This window comes from Balearica regulorum, chromosome 12 (genome assembly GCF_011004875.1).
Source record: "Balearica regulorum gibbericeps isolate bBalReg1 chromosome 12, bBalReg1.pri, whole genome shotgun sequence".
NCBI lineage: Eukaryota > Metazoa > Chordata > Aves > Gruiformes > Gruidae > Balearica > Balearica regulorum.
Genome location: NC_046195.1, coordinates 12,227,163 through 12,247,332, shown reverse-complemented (window position 1 = coordinate 12,247,332; position 20,170 = coordinate 12,227,163).

Sequence of the window (20,170 nt, the reverse complement as noted above, 5' to 3'; positions counted from 1 at the left end):
TTGGGTATGCTTGAAATATATCTTTAGAGAATATATATGGTATTAGGTGAGATTTAATGTGACACTACATGTATTTAGTAATTTTGAATATTGTTACAAATCTAGAGTTTTACATTCTTGGGATATTATGTCAATACTGGTTTATGATGAAAGATCTTGGAACTCATATTCCAAATTGAATATGGATCCTTAATAAGCTCTAAATCTCTAAACTTAGAGAATTATGCCATTTATGGCATTTCTGAATCCACAGAATTTTATTGTGTGGTTCTGAGTAACACTCTGACAACATTGTGTTCTATGAGAGAGAATGGATATCCCCTAACAGAACAATAAAGATACCTGGGTTTTAATCTCGGTTATTCCTTTAACTTTCATTTTCCCCTTTCAATGCCTTTCTTGCTGTTTTGGTACTTTGATTTATGTATTTAGACTGAAAATTCATTAAGCTTTTGCAAATGTATTTGTACAGTCAGTATCATAATAGGAGCCTAATATCAATGATGCACTTTAAATGCTGTACTATGAATAATAATTATGTATTTCAGGTGAAAGGGCATCTTTAGTCCTAAAATAAGTATTAAAAAATGATGCAACCATATCAGGCAATTGATAGTGCTATGATAATGAAATATTGTCAGGATAAATTACCCCTGAAATGAAATCACTTTAATTGCAATCACATTAAAATGGCATTAATATCTCTGCCATGAATATCAGTTACTCCTATCACATGCTGATGGGTGTGAGGAAGGAGACTTTCATGACTGGTCACACAGTGATGTAGTACATAAAGATCTCTAAGTAAACAAGAGCAATGCTCTTTCTGTTCTTCTAGACCAAATGTCCCAAATGAATTCCTTTCTTTTGGAGGAAAAAAAATAATTCCTTTCAGTAAGAGTCTATCTGTTAGTTTTGTAGGTTTAACTAGAACTTGTGCAGACCTGCTTTGTCTTATTTTGCTCTGTAGAGAAATTCCTTTTCCACTATTTTAGAAATATATTTGGTTGTGGTGTATATGCAGTATTGACAACATTATATGTTATATCAAAATACATAGTTTAGATTGAAAATCAGTTTTGTTAAATAAATTTTGTATTGTTTCATAATTTATTTGAAATCATTGGACAAGCAGATGCACTATACAGGGGGAAATTCAGCATGAATATTAATCATGGAGGATTAGGACTTGAGAGAGCATATTGTCAGAATGAGGTAGGAACAGTATAAAATAAATTATTCTTTTTCTCTTGGGAATTTGTTAATGTAAGATAAATTCATGGGGGTACAATATATATTATCAGTCTCTTTTGCTATGGAATACAGAGACCTGAATGCTAGTGACAGATATTATTTTACCAAGCAACATGATGCAGTTTAACAAATGATACATAGGAAAACTTACAATGATTAGTGATCAATGCTACCATCAGGTATTTCAAGCTACTTAAATTCCACCATTTCTCTGAAGTCATCTGTAAACATACGAGTGAGTCTGATTTGTGCTTTGCTCCTCTTCAGAATGAACAACTTTAAAAGAAAAATGGGAAGGAAAAAAGTAAGAAAGATTCATCTGCACTAAATTTAAGAGCTGAATTAAGTAAGAAACCCAAAATTCATCATAGTTATTTTTGAGGGATAGTAATACAAAAATTGTCTAAATTGAAACTTAAATGTTTAAAAATGTTGAGGATTGAGAGACTTTCTGGTGAATTAGTGGACAAATGACTTCTGACTTGGGTCTTACCAATTCCTTTCTCTACCTCATTTACAGTGAAGCTTTTGATAATGTCTTTGTAATCCCGTAGTAATTTCCACTGTGTCAGACTTGCCATGAAGACTGGTTTTACACACTGAAAGATCCATCTCAAACTTGTTATTAGTGAATATACATGCTATGTGGATGTGAAATCATTTGTAATAAAGTAACTTTTACTAATGGTCTCTGTTATTCAAGACTGGAAATATGTGGAAACTTGTAAAAGTAGTTTCTTCCTTTAGCTAATAACTTTCATGCCACTTTTGTATCAGGCATGCCTCACTGATCACCTTCATACTCAGAGGTCTGGTTTTGTTTCCCTTTTAGCACACTGCCTCCACCCTTGAGGTGATTTTGAACTGGAACGCACTTTTAAATCAAGAATTCAACCACCAGGTGGCCTTCGAAGAACAAGAGTTGGCCTTTGCCTGGGCAGCAGCTACCCCACTGCTCCGGGCCACTTCCTGGGCTCCATCCAGTGCAGGATAGTCAGACTGCTGTCCAGTTTACCATGTGGCATCATCGTGCCTTGCAAATACACATTAAACGCTGTTTTTCAGGGAAATGTTTAAAAATTTAAAATGGATATGGTGGGAAACAAAAAAGCTTGCCAACACTTACTTTAAGGTTTCTTGACTGTCATTGCTACTATGATTACTGCTGTTGCCTGCTGCTCTTACTGTTAATACTGCCTACTTTTGTACAAGCTTATTCTTTGAATTGGTAACTGAGCAGCCTTTTGAGAAACATACATAAAGTTTTGGAATAAAGTATCAGGACATGATCTATGAAGATTGGGTCTACATTGTGTTGCAGCCATTTTTAGAATTTGGATATACTGGGACTAGTTTCCTTTAAGTCTATATAAAAATTTAAGAAAGTAGGCTGAGGAGTTTCTAAAATAAAATAACTAATTCTAGATATCTGCAGCAACAGATGAATTATTCTAACAGTTACTAAGAGGGCAAAAATGAGGAAAATAACAGCTCTAAATTTAATAAAAAAACCTCCTTTCAAGAGATACATGAGCACTCAGATGTGCCCTACTGCTATAATATTCTACCAATTGTCTATATAGTAGGTCAACTAACATGACATTGTGTCAAAAGATTCTTAAGTGTTATGCCATAGGAATAAGATATTTAGTATAACACTTATATTAAAAAAAAACAACCCTTCCTGTGCATGTTCCATCTGTGATGATGTCCCATCCAAGGACACCTTCTAAATAACACTTTAATTTGTAGCCTTATCTGCATGATTTTGTAGAACAACTTACCAATAATTGTTTCCTTGCTGTTGAGAGAAAGAAAGAAAACTTCCTTTGGGGAAAAAGCAATCCAGTAGTCTCAGAAGGATGTCAAATAAGCTCATATAACCCAGTACTTGTTCTGTTTTCCTCACTTCAGCTTCTACTTTTCTTTCATATTCCTTTTCTACTTATAAAGTGTTATGTTATATTAATACAACAAACATTCTGGCAATGACATTAACATTCAGCTTTACTAAATTTCTACTGAACAGCATTCTCAGCCACAAATTTAAACTTACACCAAACATTTAGAAAATAGAGTTTCTAGGCCAAAAATAATTCTAATACTAAAATAAAAAAAAATTAGATCTGTAGACAGACTCTCTGGTGACACCTCTTAAGTTATTGTCAGGTGGCCATGTTCCTTTCTTACCTTTTTTTTTTTTCTTTAAAGGAAGCAAAAGAATACCTATTTGGACAAAATAAGAACCTTATAGTTCTCGCTACTCTGTGGAAAAAGTGCAAAGTCAAACCAGGGTTCATTTTTGGGACAAGTCTGTCACTGGTAGTTAACACCTTAGTAGTTAATGGTTATAGCCTGGTAAGTAGGTTTATCATGTTTTGTCCTTTCATTCCTACTCCAATTGTATATATGATCTGATTCAGGAAAGCCAGTTGTTACGGTTTTTCCCCCAGAACTGCTCCAATCCTAAAAGTTTTTAGATTGGAAAAGAAACAAGAGTATTCTGTACAGGTTTTTAAAATAAGTTTTACTAAAGAAGGTCTTGTCAAAAGTGTTTCAAGCAAACTTATCCATTATTAATTAAAATACACCATTGCTGCTGTTAAGTACTTGTGTGGGAGTAGCAGCACAGGACCAATGCCAATTAACTGAAATGCAAGTAGGCAGATGTAGTACAACAATTTTTCCTCATTTTGCTTAAGAGTACAACTTGACCTTAAAATCATTACTATCAAATTAATATCATTGTTACCTCCAGTAGACTTTCCAAATATCAGTGTTTTATGGGAATGCCAAAACCATTTGCTTTTATTAGAAAATCTGGTTCCTGTCATAAGAACAAGCTTGTGTTACTTTCATGTACTTGGGGTTTGAACTCTTGAACAAAAATCAAATGTTTTTTATTTACTAATTTAATAGAGCTTCAGGCTTCATTCATGAGGATGTAGCTGCATTAGAAGATATATTAGCAGCTCTAGTCTCCACCTGTTCTTCTGACTTCGAGTCTGCAATGCATGCTTTCCTTGTTTCTGTGCATTTTTCCTCATTTCAGTGCCATATCCTGTGATTTACAGCACTCAAACTTCTGAGATTCCTACTTTTTCAGACAGTTTTTTCTCTTTGCACTATATTTTAATGTAACAATTTTCACAATAATGGAAATCCTATGATATATATGTAGGTGCTACAGAGTTTGTGTTCCTGGCCATGTTCTCTATATGGTTAGTTGTAGTATTAAATAAATCCAAAAGAGAACTGTCTGAGGGTATGGCTGAACATTATATAATAACTGCAATAGTTAACAATGGGACGTTCTTCCAAGTACTGAATTGGAGAAATGCACATTCCTGTACTAAATGCCTATTGGGGTGATAGTTCAATTTAATAAGACTTTTTGTTTACTCTTTAATCCTCACAGTGCCAGCTGGAAAGCTGAATGTTTTTCTCAAGTAGCCAATTTTAGGGAGTTGTTTTTCTTTTTAGCATTTAGTAGGTAAAAGTGAAATAAAATACTTTTGCAAGAAAATGTATTTTATAAACTTAGTGTGTGAGTTGAGATTATATGCATATATATGTTTATGTTTATATACAAATAAGATAAGTTATGATGCTGAGTAGGAATGAGGTTTTCTGCTAAATGCTTCAGTTGCTTAAAATTCCTTTGACTTTTCTTACAAAAGAAGGTACCCTACTTATTAAATGCAAGGAATGACCAACATGTCATCTTAAAATAGTTACAAACCCAGCTGACTTACCAGAAGTTTTTAGGCTCTTGCTTTTGAGGCTGATTTGGAGAAAATTCTTGGAACTTTACTGTGTAAAACTGACTTGCTGTTGAGTCACTCCTTTACAAAAAGCATGAGTTTTAGAGCTGATTTGGAAACATAGGAAAGCAGTCACATTGGCAGTAGCAGATGGAGCTAATGACATCAGCATGATCAAAAGTACGGGGAAATTTAGAACTTAAAATGCCAAAAATGATGGTTTATTAATGAATTTGTGTTTATAGCAGGCCTCTTACTTAAACCTTTTTTGATTTGAAGAATTACTTTTCCTTTTATAGGAAAAAAACCCAAACCTCAGACCAACCTTTACGCCATTATTTGGCACTTGAACTATGATAAAGAAATAAATTAGTTTGCATGGGGTGAGCTTAAACTGAGTCAGACCAAATATCTGTCTAATCTAGGGTCCTATCTTTAGCAGTGACCAAGAGCAGATGCCTAGGAAAGAGCAAAAGAACAAGGCAATCATGCAAGGTTGCTTGTGCATTCTTCCTCCATTCTTTTTGTCTCAGGATATGTGTTTTCTTTGTGTTTACCAGTTCTTGATATTTTTTTTGTCCTATAACTTTCATCATCTTTTAAGTATGTGGGTAACTATAGCTTCCACAATACCCTCCAAATGTTGGTTATTTTCCTAAAATGCAAGGTTCCCATTAGTTACAATGTTTATATTAAACATAGGTAATTGAATAGGACTGAAGGACTTGACAAGTTGGCCGTATTTCTCAAATGGAGAGGCTGATAGCTGTTACTATTGTGCAATTTTTTTCATGACCTGTCAGTTAGGTGTTGAATATAGCCTACATAGGAACTGAGAGAGCGAGTAGAATTCTTGTCCTCTGCCTGCCATTGTGGACTTCCTTTTCATTCAAGGCATTTACTCAATACTACATTGAATCCTCTTAACTGCCATCCTGAAAGCTCACCTTTTGTCCTGCTTTAAGGAGAATTTTTGAATAACAAATGGTGCATCTTCTGTTAACTGAAGTATTTATTTCATTGCTCTATTTTGCTTATAGCTGGGTCTTTCGAATAAAAATAATCCAAGCCCATTGCACAAAAATGTAGTTATTTTACCCTCTCTGAGCTGAACTACCAAATGTGGGACCTGACAGAACTCCTGTATTACTTGTCAGAAGCACTGTGAGCCTCAGAATGCAGTAGCGGATATCTTTATTTGGGTCTCATTTAATTGCATGCAGGCATGTCAGAATTAATGTTTCAAGAAAGTAGAATGCTATTGCATTAAACATTACATTTTGATATCCTGTAACATTTCCTAGCTGACTGATGTTCCTATTCAGAATGCAGCATGGTGGGATCGGAACATCAGACACTAAGCATAGAAAATGCTTTATACTTAAGTTACTAATATTAAACTGCTCTGTTTATTTTACTATCAGATACTTCGAAGTACTTCTTACAGTACAAAAGCTATGTGAGAGTATATAGTAAATATATAACTTTCTAATTGATGAGCAGTCATAAAATGATACGACTTCGTGATGAATAATGGCCTAAGTTGCTTGCCTATGCTTTCATCTTGCTCCTACTAGCCTTGCCCTGTGAATTTGTCAGAACCTCAAATTCCAATGGCAGATTGTTGAAGCAGGAAAAATAGCAGAATAGGACTTCACTAAATATTAATGAAATGGATTGTTCTGTAACAGTTTCATCTTAAGTTTTGCTGTTTCTATCTAAACCTGGAAACAGTTATAGTTAGTATAAGGTTAAGTTGCATTTCTTCATCTATTTTAGTGTGAAGAATTGAGAAATGATCTTCCAGAGGCGCAACAATGGAAAGGAGAAGAGTTAAAGAGGATGTGGAAGGAGAAAGAAGAGAAACTGTGGATTAGATAATTATTAAAAAAACTATAACAAATTAGTTTGCACAGGGAGCTGCTTAAGCTCCTGGGATGGGAGAGTGTATAAGTGAGTCATGAAAGCAAGTGTTGATGTGACACCATTCCCTCTTTGATAAACACTTTTGGCTCTTAGTTCAAATTTTCCTGTAGTTTTCCATTGAGAGTAACTATATCTATTGTCTGAAACTGTCTATGTGGTAGGTTAATAAGCTGACATCTGTTTTTCAGCTGTTCAATTAAGTTTCCTCTCTCTTTGCTTGCAGGTGCACACATTGGAGTTGGCATCAGTGGCCAGGAAGGAGTGGAAGCATCTTGACCAGTGACTGTTTGCCCAGTTCAAATACGTTCAGAGGCTTTTGCAGATTCATAGCTAGCATTCTCATTTGAGAATGTGCAAGTTGTTCTTCTACAAAAACTTCACTTTCACACTGCTGCATTACTGATTTGTCTTCTGTAGCTTCTGTGCTCATGTTTGTTTCCGTTTTCTAAGTTTCCAAATGAACAGAACAGTGATTTGTACACTTTAGATATGAAGAAGTAGCAGTCAGAAGAATGAGTTAGGCGATCTAAATGTTTGAGGACATTTGTTTTGGAAGTTAAATAATTTCTTTTTCTGTTTTGAAAGCACAAATGTACTTGCAGTTATTATGCTTAATGATCCTCTTCATTTTCCAAGTTTAAGACATATCATTTTCATATGTTATACATTTCTGCCTTATGCTTAGAAGGAGAAGAGAAGCATATGTTCTGCTTTAATGGTAAATCCCAGGACTTGTCTGTGTGGTTGTAAGGAGTGTATAGATAAGCCATGATGAAATGACTGCCCCTAACTAAACTACATCCACTAAAAAGACGTCCAGTAAGCAATTATACTAAGTTAAAGAGCTGTCTCGAAACTTCATGCTTTTTTAGACACAACGTAGATTTCTTACTACTTTTGCTAATGCTTTATCTGGCTGCTTTACTTCAGGAAACATTAAGTTGGTGATTTTTGAAATATTGAAGGGGACCAAGAGTGAATTCCTTACAAACTAAACATGTTTTAAAAATTATTACTATGTTGGACTGAGCATTTTATGGGAGACTATATTTGGAGATGTTTAATCCGTCCTAAATTTTGTCTCCTGAGCATTTCAAACATGTTTTATGAGAATGAAGACTTAGCCTCCCTGTTTCCAAATTTTTTTACTTAGTGATATTATATAGTCAAAAAGATAATCTTTTTCAATAAATATTTAATAGATTAAGAAAAAACTATTTTTAAATGCTGTATGCTAGATTTCATAGACTCTAAGCAAGCAGGAGATTTGATCTGTCTCTCATAAATTCTTTGCTGTTCAGAATCTTTCACCTCTGTTTAGGAGCTTTTACTAGACCTTAAAAATGGCCATACTAGTCAGACCAATGACTTCTCTTGCCAGAAGCCTCTTTTCAAGTGTCCAACAGCAAACAACTATAGAAGAATATAAAACTGGGACAAGCATGTAATGATACTTTCTTAGCTTCCACCAATGTGCAGCTGAAGGACTTTTTGAACCAAAGGTATTGGTTTGTTTAATAAATGTCAAAGGTTTTGTCTTCAAATATTTACAACATACAGTAAGTTCTACAACTTAAGATTCCTTTCCCTGTTGCACCTGCTGTCTACTAATTTCATTTAATGCCCCTTAGTCCTTGCCACTGAATTCATCGTGATTTTATAGCCGACTATATCTTGATCACCTCTTTTCCAGTTGAAAAGTCCTAGTCTACTTATTTAGTATTTGATAAACCAGTGATTGGAATATCCTCTCGTGAGATATTGAAAAGTAGTTAGGAAATAAGTTGGTAGCTGTCCTGGTTTTGGTTGAGATAGTTAATTTTCTTTCTAGTAGCCAGTATAATGCTGTGTTTTAGATTTAGTATGAGAAACACACTGATGTTTTCAGTTGTTGATAGGTAGTTGTAGTGCCTACACTAAGTCAGGGACTTTTCAGCTTCTCACACCCTGCCAAGTGCACAAGAAGCTGGGAGACCACAGCTAGGAGAGCTGACCCAAACTGGCCAAAGGGATATTCCATACCATAGAACATCATGCTCCCTATGTAACTGGAGAAGTTAGCTGGGAGCTGGCATCACTGCTCGGAAACAAACTGGCCATTGGATTATTTTTTACCTTCCTTGTGTAGTAAGCAACTGCATTTGTGCATCACTTGTTTTAGATATTGTATTATTCTTTTCCTTTGTTCTCCTATTAAACTGTCTTTATCTCAACCCACAGGTTTTTTTTTTACTATTCTCCTTCCCATCCCCTGTGGTGGGTGGTGAGTGAGTGGCTGCATGGTTCTCAGTTACTGACTGGGGTTAAACTCTAGCAGTAGCTTTGGTTATTAAGATGTGTTCATCTAGCAGGGAAAAAGAAAAAAGAAGTAAGTCTTCCTTGAATATCTTGAACCATAGGGTTTTGTTTTCTGTTCATGTGTAACTTCTGAAACTAGACAGAAGAATTGGGGGAAAATTCTGAACTGCAATTGCAATGAATGTTCCAAAAACTATACAGAGGTAGCTTCAGAAGAGGAAGCCACTCTTAATGCTACTGGCATTCTTCCAGAAAAGAGAATCAAGGATTGTGTGAAAGCGTGAATAATTGTGAAAATATGCTAGTGTTCTAAGCCTTGGGAAATAACCTTTCTATGTCTGTAGAAGGGGATGTTTTTCAATAATTGCAGCAATTAACGTTTGATTACAGTTTCTAGAATTACACAGTATTGTAAAGCTTTTAGAGAACACTAGAACAACTGGTATGCTTCCCATGAGTGTTTTTGCTGTTTTGGTTCACCTTAGTAAGTATATACCCAAGTTCTTATTGAGTTTTTTGTTTGCTTTACTGTATCTTCACACTGTTTTGCTATTTTGACAGCACTGAGCTTAGCATTACTGTTTGCAAAAGACTGTGATCATGTGACTAACCACCTGTGGTTTTGGAGCATATCCAGTAGTACTGTGAACATTCTAGAGACTATTTTTTTTATTTCTCTGAAAATATTTATCTTAGCAAAATAACATTTTAATGTTAATAATTTAACATTAAAATTAATAATATTTTTATTGGATATATAACCTAAGACCTTATTTTAATTTTAATATGTTTACATTCCATAGAGACATTATTAATTTGCATTCAGACACAGTTATGACAAATTGAAATTTAATCATTGTTTTGCATTATTAGAAAAATGCATATATGGATTAAAGACATATTTCAAAACTTTAACTATTTTCAAAAGGCACTGCCTTTTTAAGGACACAATTTATAGGTACTGGTGGTGTCTTTTGTTAAATCAAATAGTGTAGCTGCAAAGTGAATTCTAGGGTATACAAACCCTTTCTCAGGATTTGAGTTTGCATTCTGAAATTTTTTTCTCCTCCATCTATATCAAGTAATCTCTGTATATAACTCAGTAATTGTCTATTATCAATGGCTGATCTAAAGTGCTTTTCTGTTAGACTGACATGAATAACAACATAATATTCCTATGAAGTTGAGCTCACATGCATCAGTTCTCATTTGAACTTTTAAAATAGTTATCAAAGCTGAGGTGTATTGGAGAGAAAGAAGCAATCTAAGCTGCACACTTAAGTATTTACCAATGATTTTGCAGGGCATACTGCCATTTTATCTTGTGAGGCGCTTCTGAACAAAACACCTGTGATTTTTTTCCACTGAAGAACATTCATCAATATTCTTTTTATGACATTTATTCTTTTGATCTAATACATTCCTGTTTCTTGATTATTGATGGAGACATTTTCATTTAAGGGAGACCAGAAGGTGCACTTGATAGTGTTCAGTTGTGCCTCAAATTTTTCCCATTCCGTTCCATACATCTGTCCCATTGTGCCTTTGCAGTTCACTTTCTCATAGTTCTCAAGAAGACTTTTACATTTGCTTCATTCACATGAGTTTTTCTAGTGCACTGCCTTAAATAGTGGCCTTTAAGAAGACAGTCATGTCTGAGGCATTATTTGATTCACTTAAGCGAATTATTAATCTGTTTTGGATCTATAATCTGGTTTTTTGAATTATTACATTGCAAGACTATTGATCTTTGTAATATGAGACTTACATAAACAACACGTCATGCATAAACTTTCCTGCTGAGATGCTGTTTGGAAGCTTCTAAATCCACCACTTTAAGCTTTGCAGCTCATTTTCAGGAAATTATTTGTAAAACATAATATTGTATTTTCTTTCAGACAAGGATTAATACATCGAATATATTCACTCTGTGCTGAACAAGATATATTGCTTCATCCAGCAGCTACCTTTTAGTGGTTGTATTCTTTCCCTAAAGTTCTAAGTTGGATGTCCTACTCCCTCATTTAGCATATTTTCTGAATATGCTTTCTAATAAAATCAGAATTTCATTTTGACTTTCCAAGATTAAACAATAGCTAATAATTCCTAAATAGGGTTATATGGAGGATACAGCTATCTTCCATAGCTGTCATAATTATGTATTAATTGCCTTATCCTGTACAGCTCACAACTTAAGCTCCTCCAGCACTTTTTTGAAGCCTTGTTAGGCTTCATGCTGTACAGATTCAGATGTCCATGTTTCATGAGAAATGAAGTCAGATAAATAATTTGGCACTTTCTGCAGTTCGAAATTTTCATCAAAATTAATATGACTATGTCAGGAAAGAACTCAAGCATTTGGTAAAGCTTTTGTTAAATTATACATTTGCTTATTAATTGGCTACTTGCACTTTTAAAATAGCTCTCCATAACAAATTCCTTTTGTATAAAGCAGCTGCTCGGGATTAATGTTACATCAATGTTTCAGGCTCCAGGAAAAGCATAGATGAGTAAAGCTCAACCTCAAATGTCAGTGAGCTCTTTGTTTTTACAGCAGAAATCTTTTGTAAGTGATGACACAACTCTGTCAGGTTAGGTGAAGAAAGAAAATCAATGATTTGCATGCTATACTGCTTCACTAGTGGCTTTTTTAAAAATATATAATTATCTTAGTTAATCTTCACGTGTCATTATGATGAATAGGAATTACTAGTAATTGATTCAATAGCAAGAATTGATAATTATCTGCATTATAGGCTGAGCACGTGTTTCTGACAATCTCGCTCATTAACAGTCAATTTAATTTTCTTACTCTTGGCTGCCATATGCAAGAGACATGCAAGCAATCCATTGGACAGCAAAATAACACACCTAATGTTTTAGTTTTAGATTACTGTCTGTTAATGAATTATTCAGAACTACTCCATTATCCATTGGAAACTTTTTTGGAAGACTAGGTAAGGCATGAAAGAATGGAGGAAGGAAAATTCAGTGCCTATATTTGAGAAGGGAGAGAAAGCAGGTACATTATTACAGTCAAGTCAACTTTGGTTCAGTTCCTATAAAAATAAATGTTATCACAAATGACCAAAGTATTTGTAAAAACCTGAAAAACAAGATGATTAACAGTCAGAAATTCTACCAAACTAGTTTAATTTCTGGCTGCTAGAGTGTTATCAGGCCTTGTGACTAGAGGAGCAGGGGTTTGATGTATATCTTGACTGTGAGGTTCTTGTTGCATTCTTCTAAGCAGGCTGACAAAATTTAGTCTTGATGCATCTGTTGTAAGGTGAGTACTGGTCTGTTTTGTAGAGGCATGTGGAGTTAGGTATCAATGCTTTTCTCTCAAAATGGAGAGTTAAATATTGAATAGGGTTTGGCAGAAATCAGTCTTGTCAGATGCTACTTCATATTTTCATTAATGATCTGGATGATGGAATAGCAGATTTATTCATTTAATTTGCATTAGAGATGAAACTGGAGCATGCTGAAATTTTATTCTAGGATAGGCTTTAACTTGAAAAATATCTTTGCAAGGTGGGAGGCACTCTGGGGGGGAAAAAAGTAGAATGCAAGTAACAGGGATGATAGCGAGCTCCCACACTTAAAATTTAGGAGAGATCTGCTGCCTAAATACCACGATGGCAACAACGGGGTAAGTAAAAGTTTTGTAGAAAAAGATCTTGATGTTACAGTGCACTATTTTGTCACTTGGATTTATATTAAAATTTTTCATTGAGTTTGTAATGGGTAAGAAAGCAAGTTAATATTTTGGGGTTTAGCATAGCTGTTTCATCCCAATACTGATAGGAAGGGTGATGCTAACTTTACCATTTGCTATGAAATCTGTATGCTTAATTTGTATACTTAGGATATTTTGAAAGGCTAAATTATTTGTGGAATAAAAAAATAACCTTCTACAGTTAATTTTCATTAAATATGTCAATGACATCTCAGAAGTTACTGTACAATAATATATAGATGTGGTGATGTTGTAATAAGATATTATTCATTTGTCTTGGGGAAAGTCTGAGAACAAGTTTTACTTAATGTAATAATTATAAAAAAACCTCAAAAACCAAACCAAACCCCCCCCCCCACCCAAGCCCAAAACGCAACTCTCTTACTTCATAGGTCAAGAGTCCCATTTTTTGCTGTGAAGCAGATTGATTACAGTAGGTTTCATTTTTAAGTGGCTGAGTAATGTTCTGTAAGGATGAATGCTTACGAATTTTTCCCCTTGGAATCATTCTGTTCATGTGGGTTTGGTAGTCCTTATGCAGACACATTGTTCTATAAAGAAATTGCTTTCACAATACTATTGATGCGCTCATAGACTTTTTTGTGATGCAAGGGTGCATTCAGGATGCCATGTTAGCATTTTAAAAAGTTATGATATGACATCTTTAATGTCTGGACATTTGTATTAAAGAGTATTTTATTTGCATGTTACTTGTTCTTTTGACTGAACAATGCTTATAGAATACTGGATTTTCTCCTGTTATTGTTTAGTGTGTGGTTCTCTGTTTTGCAGACATTTATTCTTGCTATGTTCCTCCAGATAACTGATCCCTTACTAAATAAAAGTCTGGGATAGGGCAACTGAAACATCTTGGGAAAATGTTTCTTTCCTTCTAAGTCTGAAGGAAGTAATTGAACTAGTTACATCTCTAGAATTAGTTAAAATGAATCCTACTCATGAGTGCCTCAGGCTGGGCACCTAGAAAATGAGAAACTTGTACACTGTGAGGAGGTAATTCTCTTCAGTCTTTAATGTAAAGAAATTATTTAACATTAATAAAATGGGGAGATAATTTGCCTCCTTACTAATGATGCAGACTTACAGGCCCAAGAGTCACAGCAGTAGTAGTAACGTGATGGTAAGACAATTTGACAGGACACTCCTACCCAGAAATAGGACACTTGGAGTGTGTGTGAAAGGGCAAGGATAGCACCAACGTTAGGAAGGAAATAGTAACAACAACAATGCAGAAAAGCTTATTTTCTTTGCTTAACCTTGTCTATAACATTCATATAACTTACAATAGTAGTGTAAAAATATTCTTCCAGTATGAGGACCCTACCAAGTCTTGGAGTAGTTCATGATAGTAGCTGAAGTTTGTTTGCCTAGGTTGTCTTACCTGTTGCCTAAAATCTGAATGCTTCACACTGAAAGAGGAAATCAGTCTTATAGGTTTTGTAATCAGTCTGTAAAGGCTTTTTCCCTTTAACTTTCTTTGAAGGATGCTGCCTATATAAAAATGTGGTAGTGTTTGCCTGTGCTACAAAGCAAATTCACTGAAAGAATTCAGGCTATTTGTGCATCTCCTCAGAAGAAAAATGTGGGTAGAGTTTAGATGAAAGCTGCTGCTTGTTTCACTAGTCCACTTAGGAGAGAGCTTGGCTGATATTGTATGATCACAGTTCAGAAAAATGGATTATGTAAGCTTATTTAAAAATACAATAGAACTGTGCATTCAGAGAATGAGTTAAAGGCTTTTAGTATTAGGGAGCTCAATCCAAAGGGAAACAATTAGCTGTATTTTTGACAGAGGCCACTCTTAGGATTTCTATAGGTTGAGCCCTAAAGTTCATTCAGATGGCATGGTATACAATGGAACAAATACATCACAAAACTGACATCAAAGGAAAAATTAATAAGAGTATGGAAATATGCTCAAATTTTTCCACTATCAGTTAATATACTGATGGTGGTGGTTAAGGAAAGTACCTGAAGGAACAGAAAGATGAAATTTGACAAATTCTGCTAAAGCTCCAGGGAAATGTAGACAGCGAGCAGAGCTGTAGGAACTTGCTGTCACAGTGGAACTGGTGTTTTGTGGCAAACATAAGATGAATACACTGTGCTATTCTCTAAGCCTTTATAAGTGCTTGTTTGTTTCCTTAAAGCCCTGTTGAATTTGATGCTTATTTTATTTCAACTCCTGATGAGGACAAGATGAGGTCATGAACGTCCCTGATAAACATCAATATGTACATATGCTTTGAGGAACACTGCTGATCTACAGAGCCTTTCCTTGACTAATGAATCCTAGAATGATTTGGATTGGAAGGGATCTTTAAAGATTCATCTAGTCCAACCCCCTGCCATGGGCAGGGACATTGTTCACTAGATCGGGTTAATCAAAGGCTTATCCAACTTGACCGTGAAGCCTTCCAGGGATGGGGCATCCACAGCTTCTCCTGGCAACCTGTTACAGTGACTCGCCACCCTCATAATAAAAAAGTTTCTTCCTTATATCCAATCTAAATGTACCTACCCCCTTTCAGTTTAAAACTGTTGTCCCTTGTCCTGTCACTAAAAGCTCTGGTAAAAAGTCTCTATCTTAGAAGCTCCTTTAAGCATTGAAAGGTCTCCCTGAGACCCTTCTCTTATCCAGCTGAAACGCTATGAATTGAGATGCATAGTCATTCATGCAGTTGTACATAAAACAATTTTAGAGGATATCCCTTCTCAGCCATCTTCATCAGTCCCATTTTCTTGCCTTGGTTTTGGTTTCATGTGGAGACATTCAGTATCTATAAATAGGAATGCTGATAGATGTACTGTTCTTGACTTTTTAAAGGAAAGAAACTCCACAATTTCTCCTCCAAATCTACTTGCAATAGCAAGGATTTACTTTATGTGATGCTGAACAATTAATAGGTCCTGGGCTGCATTTTTCCAGTAGTCTGAGACTGATTTACCTGTATCTAATTCTATGAACACAGGGGCTTGAATTCTAGAGTGACTACAGCCTACTTTGTACACTAATAGTGATGCAGACTGCCTTTAAGACTTGTGTATGTGGTTCCAGAAGATCAGCTTAAGGTATGTTGGGCTGAAATAATGATGCTGACACCGTTTTATTGTTGTGATGCCAATAATGGGAGGATAAAAGCATGTATGTCTGTTTCCCAAATGTCACAGTACCTCCTAAGGAATAATGTATCTGGTATAAGTTAAAACAGCTGTTTGGCCACTGTAATACTTATCTGGGAAACAATCTTGTGCATAAGACAACCAAGATTAGGAGTTCTCTACAGTGATATTACACTGCCTCTTAAATCCGTTCTTCAGTTGTGTTTGTTTACTCCTTGGCTAAAGCTTTTTTCTGAATTACTTGATTATCACTGATATTGGGATAATCTTTCCTGCAAAGTGAACTAAATTATTGGGTATTTCTCAACTACAAATGCATCACTAGAAAGGTCCAAGCAATGTTTTTTGTAATTAAATTGTTTCCCGTTTACTTTACTTTGCTTACATTATCTGGTTAGGCAATCATTGTCTGGAACATAATAAAATAATCTAAACTACTGTTCTTGTAAGAATAAACCAAACAATAATTAATATGCCATTGTCTCCTTAAGGACATTCTTCAAACATTTAAATTAAAAAGTTGAGAAATCATAAAGAGAAATCAATAGAATATGGAAATCATGTTGCCATAAAGGAGTATTTAAACAGTATATTTCATACAAAATGCTCAGAGAATGTTAAAGAACTAAATAAAATGTAAAAACTAAAAGATTTCCTATGGCAGGAAGCCTTTAAGGCAAAAGTGTGATGAATCATGTGAGGAATGTTGCTCAAGTGCAGTTCCTGTTCTTAAAATCAAATGAGCTAGACCTTTACGAAATTGTGGTATTAAGGGTGTGTGCTTTTGTGTACATGTGTGTGCCAGTCTACTGTAGACATAGTTAGACATAACTAGATCAACCTAGGAAATGTACTGCAAACAGTGTAACAGCAGCATATTTTTACTGTAATCAGTGGTAGACTTTTGAAAGGTAGAGTGAATACACAAACAATATGGCTGCAATAAGGCTCACTGCCACAGATACGCACTACTAGCTGATCTTGAGCTAGCCACTTTAAAGCTAATTGTGTGAGCAGCTGAAATTATATTTCTAAACTTTTTTCATAATGTCTATCACATTAATTTCTGTTCCTAAATGAGGCCTTTAAATCACTGGCCATACAAATATTGACAAGTCCCTCCCAAACAAAAAAACCCAACCCAAACGAGATATGCTAACCCTTTTCTAAAGACTACAAAAAGCATTTCATATGACTAATGCTTCTGTGTTTAGAATAAGCTTCATAGATTGTCATGGTTCAAAAGATGGTGCTTTCTCTTGCTGGATATTCTACCTATATGTAAATGAGTTATAAATGTTCTATGCTTCACCATATATACATCTCAAATATATTTGTTTTCCCACTGAAAGCAATGGCAGAACCCCAAAGACTATCTTGGTAAACTGTTGGATATGACTGTTCAGCTAGAATGAAACTATATTTTAAAAATGAAGTAAAAAAAAAAAAAGCCACAAATCTTTAATTGACCTTCCTGGGTTTTTTTTACTATGAACTTCTCAGTGAAGGGTTATCTTTTCCTGAATTCCTCAAGAACTGTTAGTATATTCTGTGAACAGTTGTGGACAAATAACACAATAGGTGGTAACTCTGAATAGCCACTATTTTTTAATAGATCTTAAGACATATTGCAAAAAATATTGCTTTACCTAATGAGCTTGGGCCTGGACTGGGGTATGTGTTTTTATATATATATATATATATTTTTTTTTTCCCCCCCTAAACTAAGCTGTTGGAGTTCCTTTGGAATATAAGATGACATAAGGATGTGGTTTAGCTTGCCACCAACTATATCCAGACTGAGAAGAGCTGTGGAAAATTTTAATTTTCTAGAGGAGGTTTGACTTGGATGCACCAAATGCTTGTTACAAAGGGATTTTAAACTTTTAAGTGTCTGAGAGATGAATTATGTCAGAAAGGAAGAACTATAAATGATTAGAATAAATGCATGATCTACAGTCTGTGTAGAATGAAATAATAAATCTAGTGACCTTATTACTAGGAGAATGAATGTAAATCTAGAAAGCAAAATCTACTAAAAACAAACATCCAAGTTCAACAGTATGTTGAATTACATGGGAGGCCTACTACATATAAAAGACAGCTAAAGAAGATTTTAAACCATAAGAATTGTACAAATTATTTTCAGTGATTTACAATTATCTGTCTTTTCTTTCCTAATGAAAGGACATAACTTGTGTGTACAGAAAACATACCTAACTAATGAATTTACTGACCTGCAGAAAGGAGCATGATTATAACTAATCTTGTACATGTACACTGGCTTGTAGTCTTAATGAGGTTGTAAATTTGCTTTAGGGCATGATTATTCAAATCTATTTATATTACTAGAAGGTCCCCAGAGCACAAAATTCAGAAATATTCCTGTGGTTTTGCTCATGGCACCTAAAAATGTAATTAACCTACTTCATATGCATCCAAATTAAAACCATAAAATAATGGAAATTATCTCAGTTCTTCAAATGCAGTGGTAAAGTTTCCTGTAGGTATTCTTTCTGCTGTACTAGTGGAGGACTTGGTTACCCTATGCTAATGGTAATTTTTTGTAGGGAGGCATTCTACAATCAAGAGTATTTATTTTCTGTAAGTTCATTCACTGATTTCTTGTCTGTTGTATTGTTCCTAGTAATACACAACATACCTTGGACCATCTGGTAAAACGTACTCAAAGGAAGGTCAGGCCTGAAATAGGTATGGTTTGCAAGTGAAGACATTCATGGGAGCTCTTGCAGCTCCAGATTTATGACAGCGCTGTGTTTCATTAGCACAAATTTGAAATGAATCACCAGCTTGGCAAATGAAATGAAGAGGTGTGTAAGGGAAAGGAATAACTCAGCTCCAGATCCCATTCTAGCTTGATTACAGTCTATCTTTAGGATTAGAACTGTTTTGTTTGGGTGTTTTGTTGTTGGTGCTGAAGAATTTTTTTTCTATTTGGGGGACAGTTACAGTAGTGAGCTTTGTGTAAAGGTGTAAAAAATGTGTAAAAGTTTAGACTAAGAATACAGGTGTTCCAATGATCAGTTTACCAGAGGGGAGAAGTATGAGCATGAGCATATCTGCTTCACAGGCTTGCTCTCAAGCTAAGCTCTGCCAATTTTCAGAAAAATCTTATGGAGATTTGGATCCTGTTGATTCTAGGGCTGCCAGGACTTTTACTGCTTTTGCATATATAGAGATAATAAAAAGATGACTTTTTCTTTCCCCCAAAAGTGGCTATGGGGGGAACTGCATTAACAAACCCAGCAGGTTTAGAATGCTTTTTAACAATGTGGTCTTGATTGCGCAAACTTTTAGAATAATATTTCACTTTAAGGTAATAGTCATAGTTGCTTGCCTGACACTGAAGCAGTGATAGGTCATGCAAGAGATTTGAGGATTCAGTCTTTTCAAATTTGGTATATAAATGAAAATACCATTTCCAATATAAAACTCAAATCTAAATCTCAAAGACCAGATGCTGCTCTGTAGTGCTGTGATAACATCAAAGAATGAAGTTGATATAGATGACCTATAGAATTGACTACAGATTGAAGGTTAGTGCTGAAAACCAATTCTTCCTACATTGTGCAACCAGTTTGCAAAGTATTAAAATGTTCTTATGGATTAAAAAAATTAATGAGAACAGTGTTTTTCTGTTTGACCTTAGAAGAATCTAGGATACAAAAATTACTGTGGGTTAAATCTTTTGTTTCTTATATTTGTATAATTCCATTATCCATATGGAGTAGAACATATACTTAACATATAAGTTAAGCATTTCCAGAACCCATTTTTCCTTCTCCTTTGGATTACTTAGATCTTGTATCAGAGGTATTCTGTGCTTATTTCCTTCCTTCCTAGAGTAAATGAGCAGGGATTAGAGGGAGATTTTGCTTTACCTTCTACTCATTAACCAAGCAACTGAGATACTGCAAGTGCATTATGTATGGTAATTGGTGATAGTGAAGAATGACTGTCTTCCTCCCAAAGGACAGGGAAGAGCTATTAATTTGAGGAGTGTATCTGAAGCATATTTTCTTTC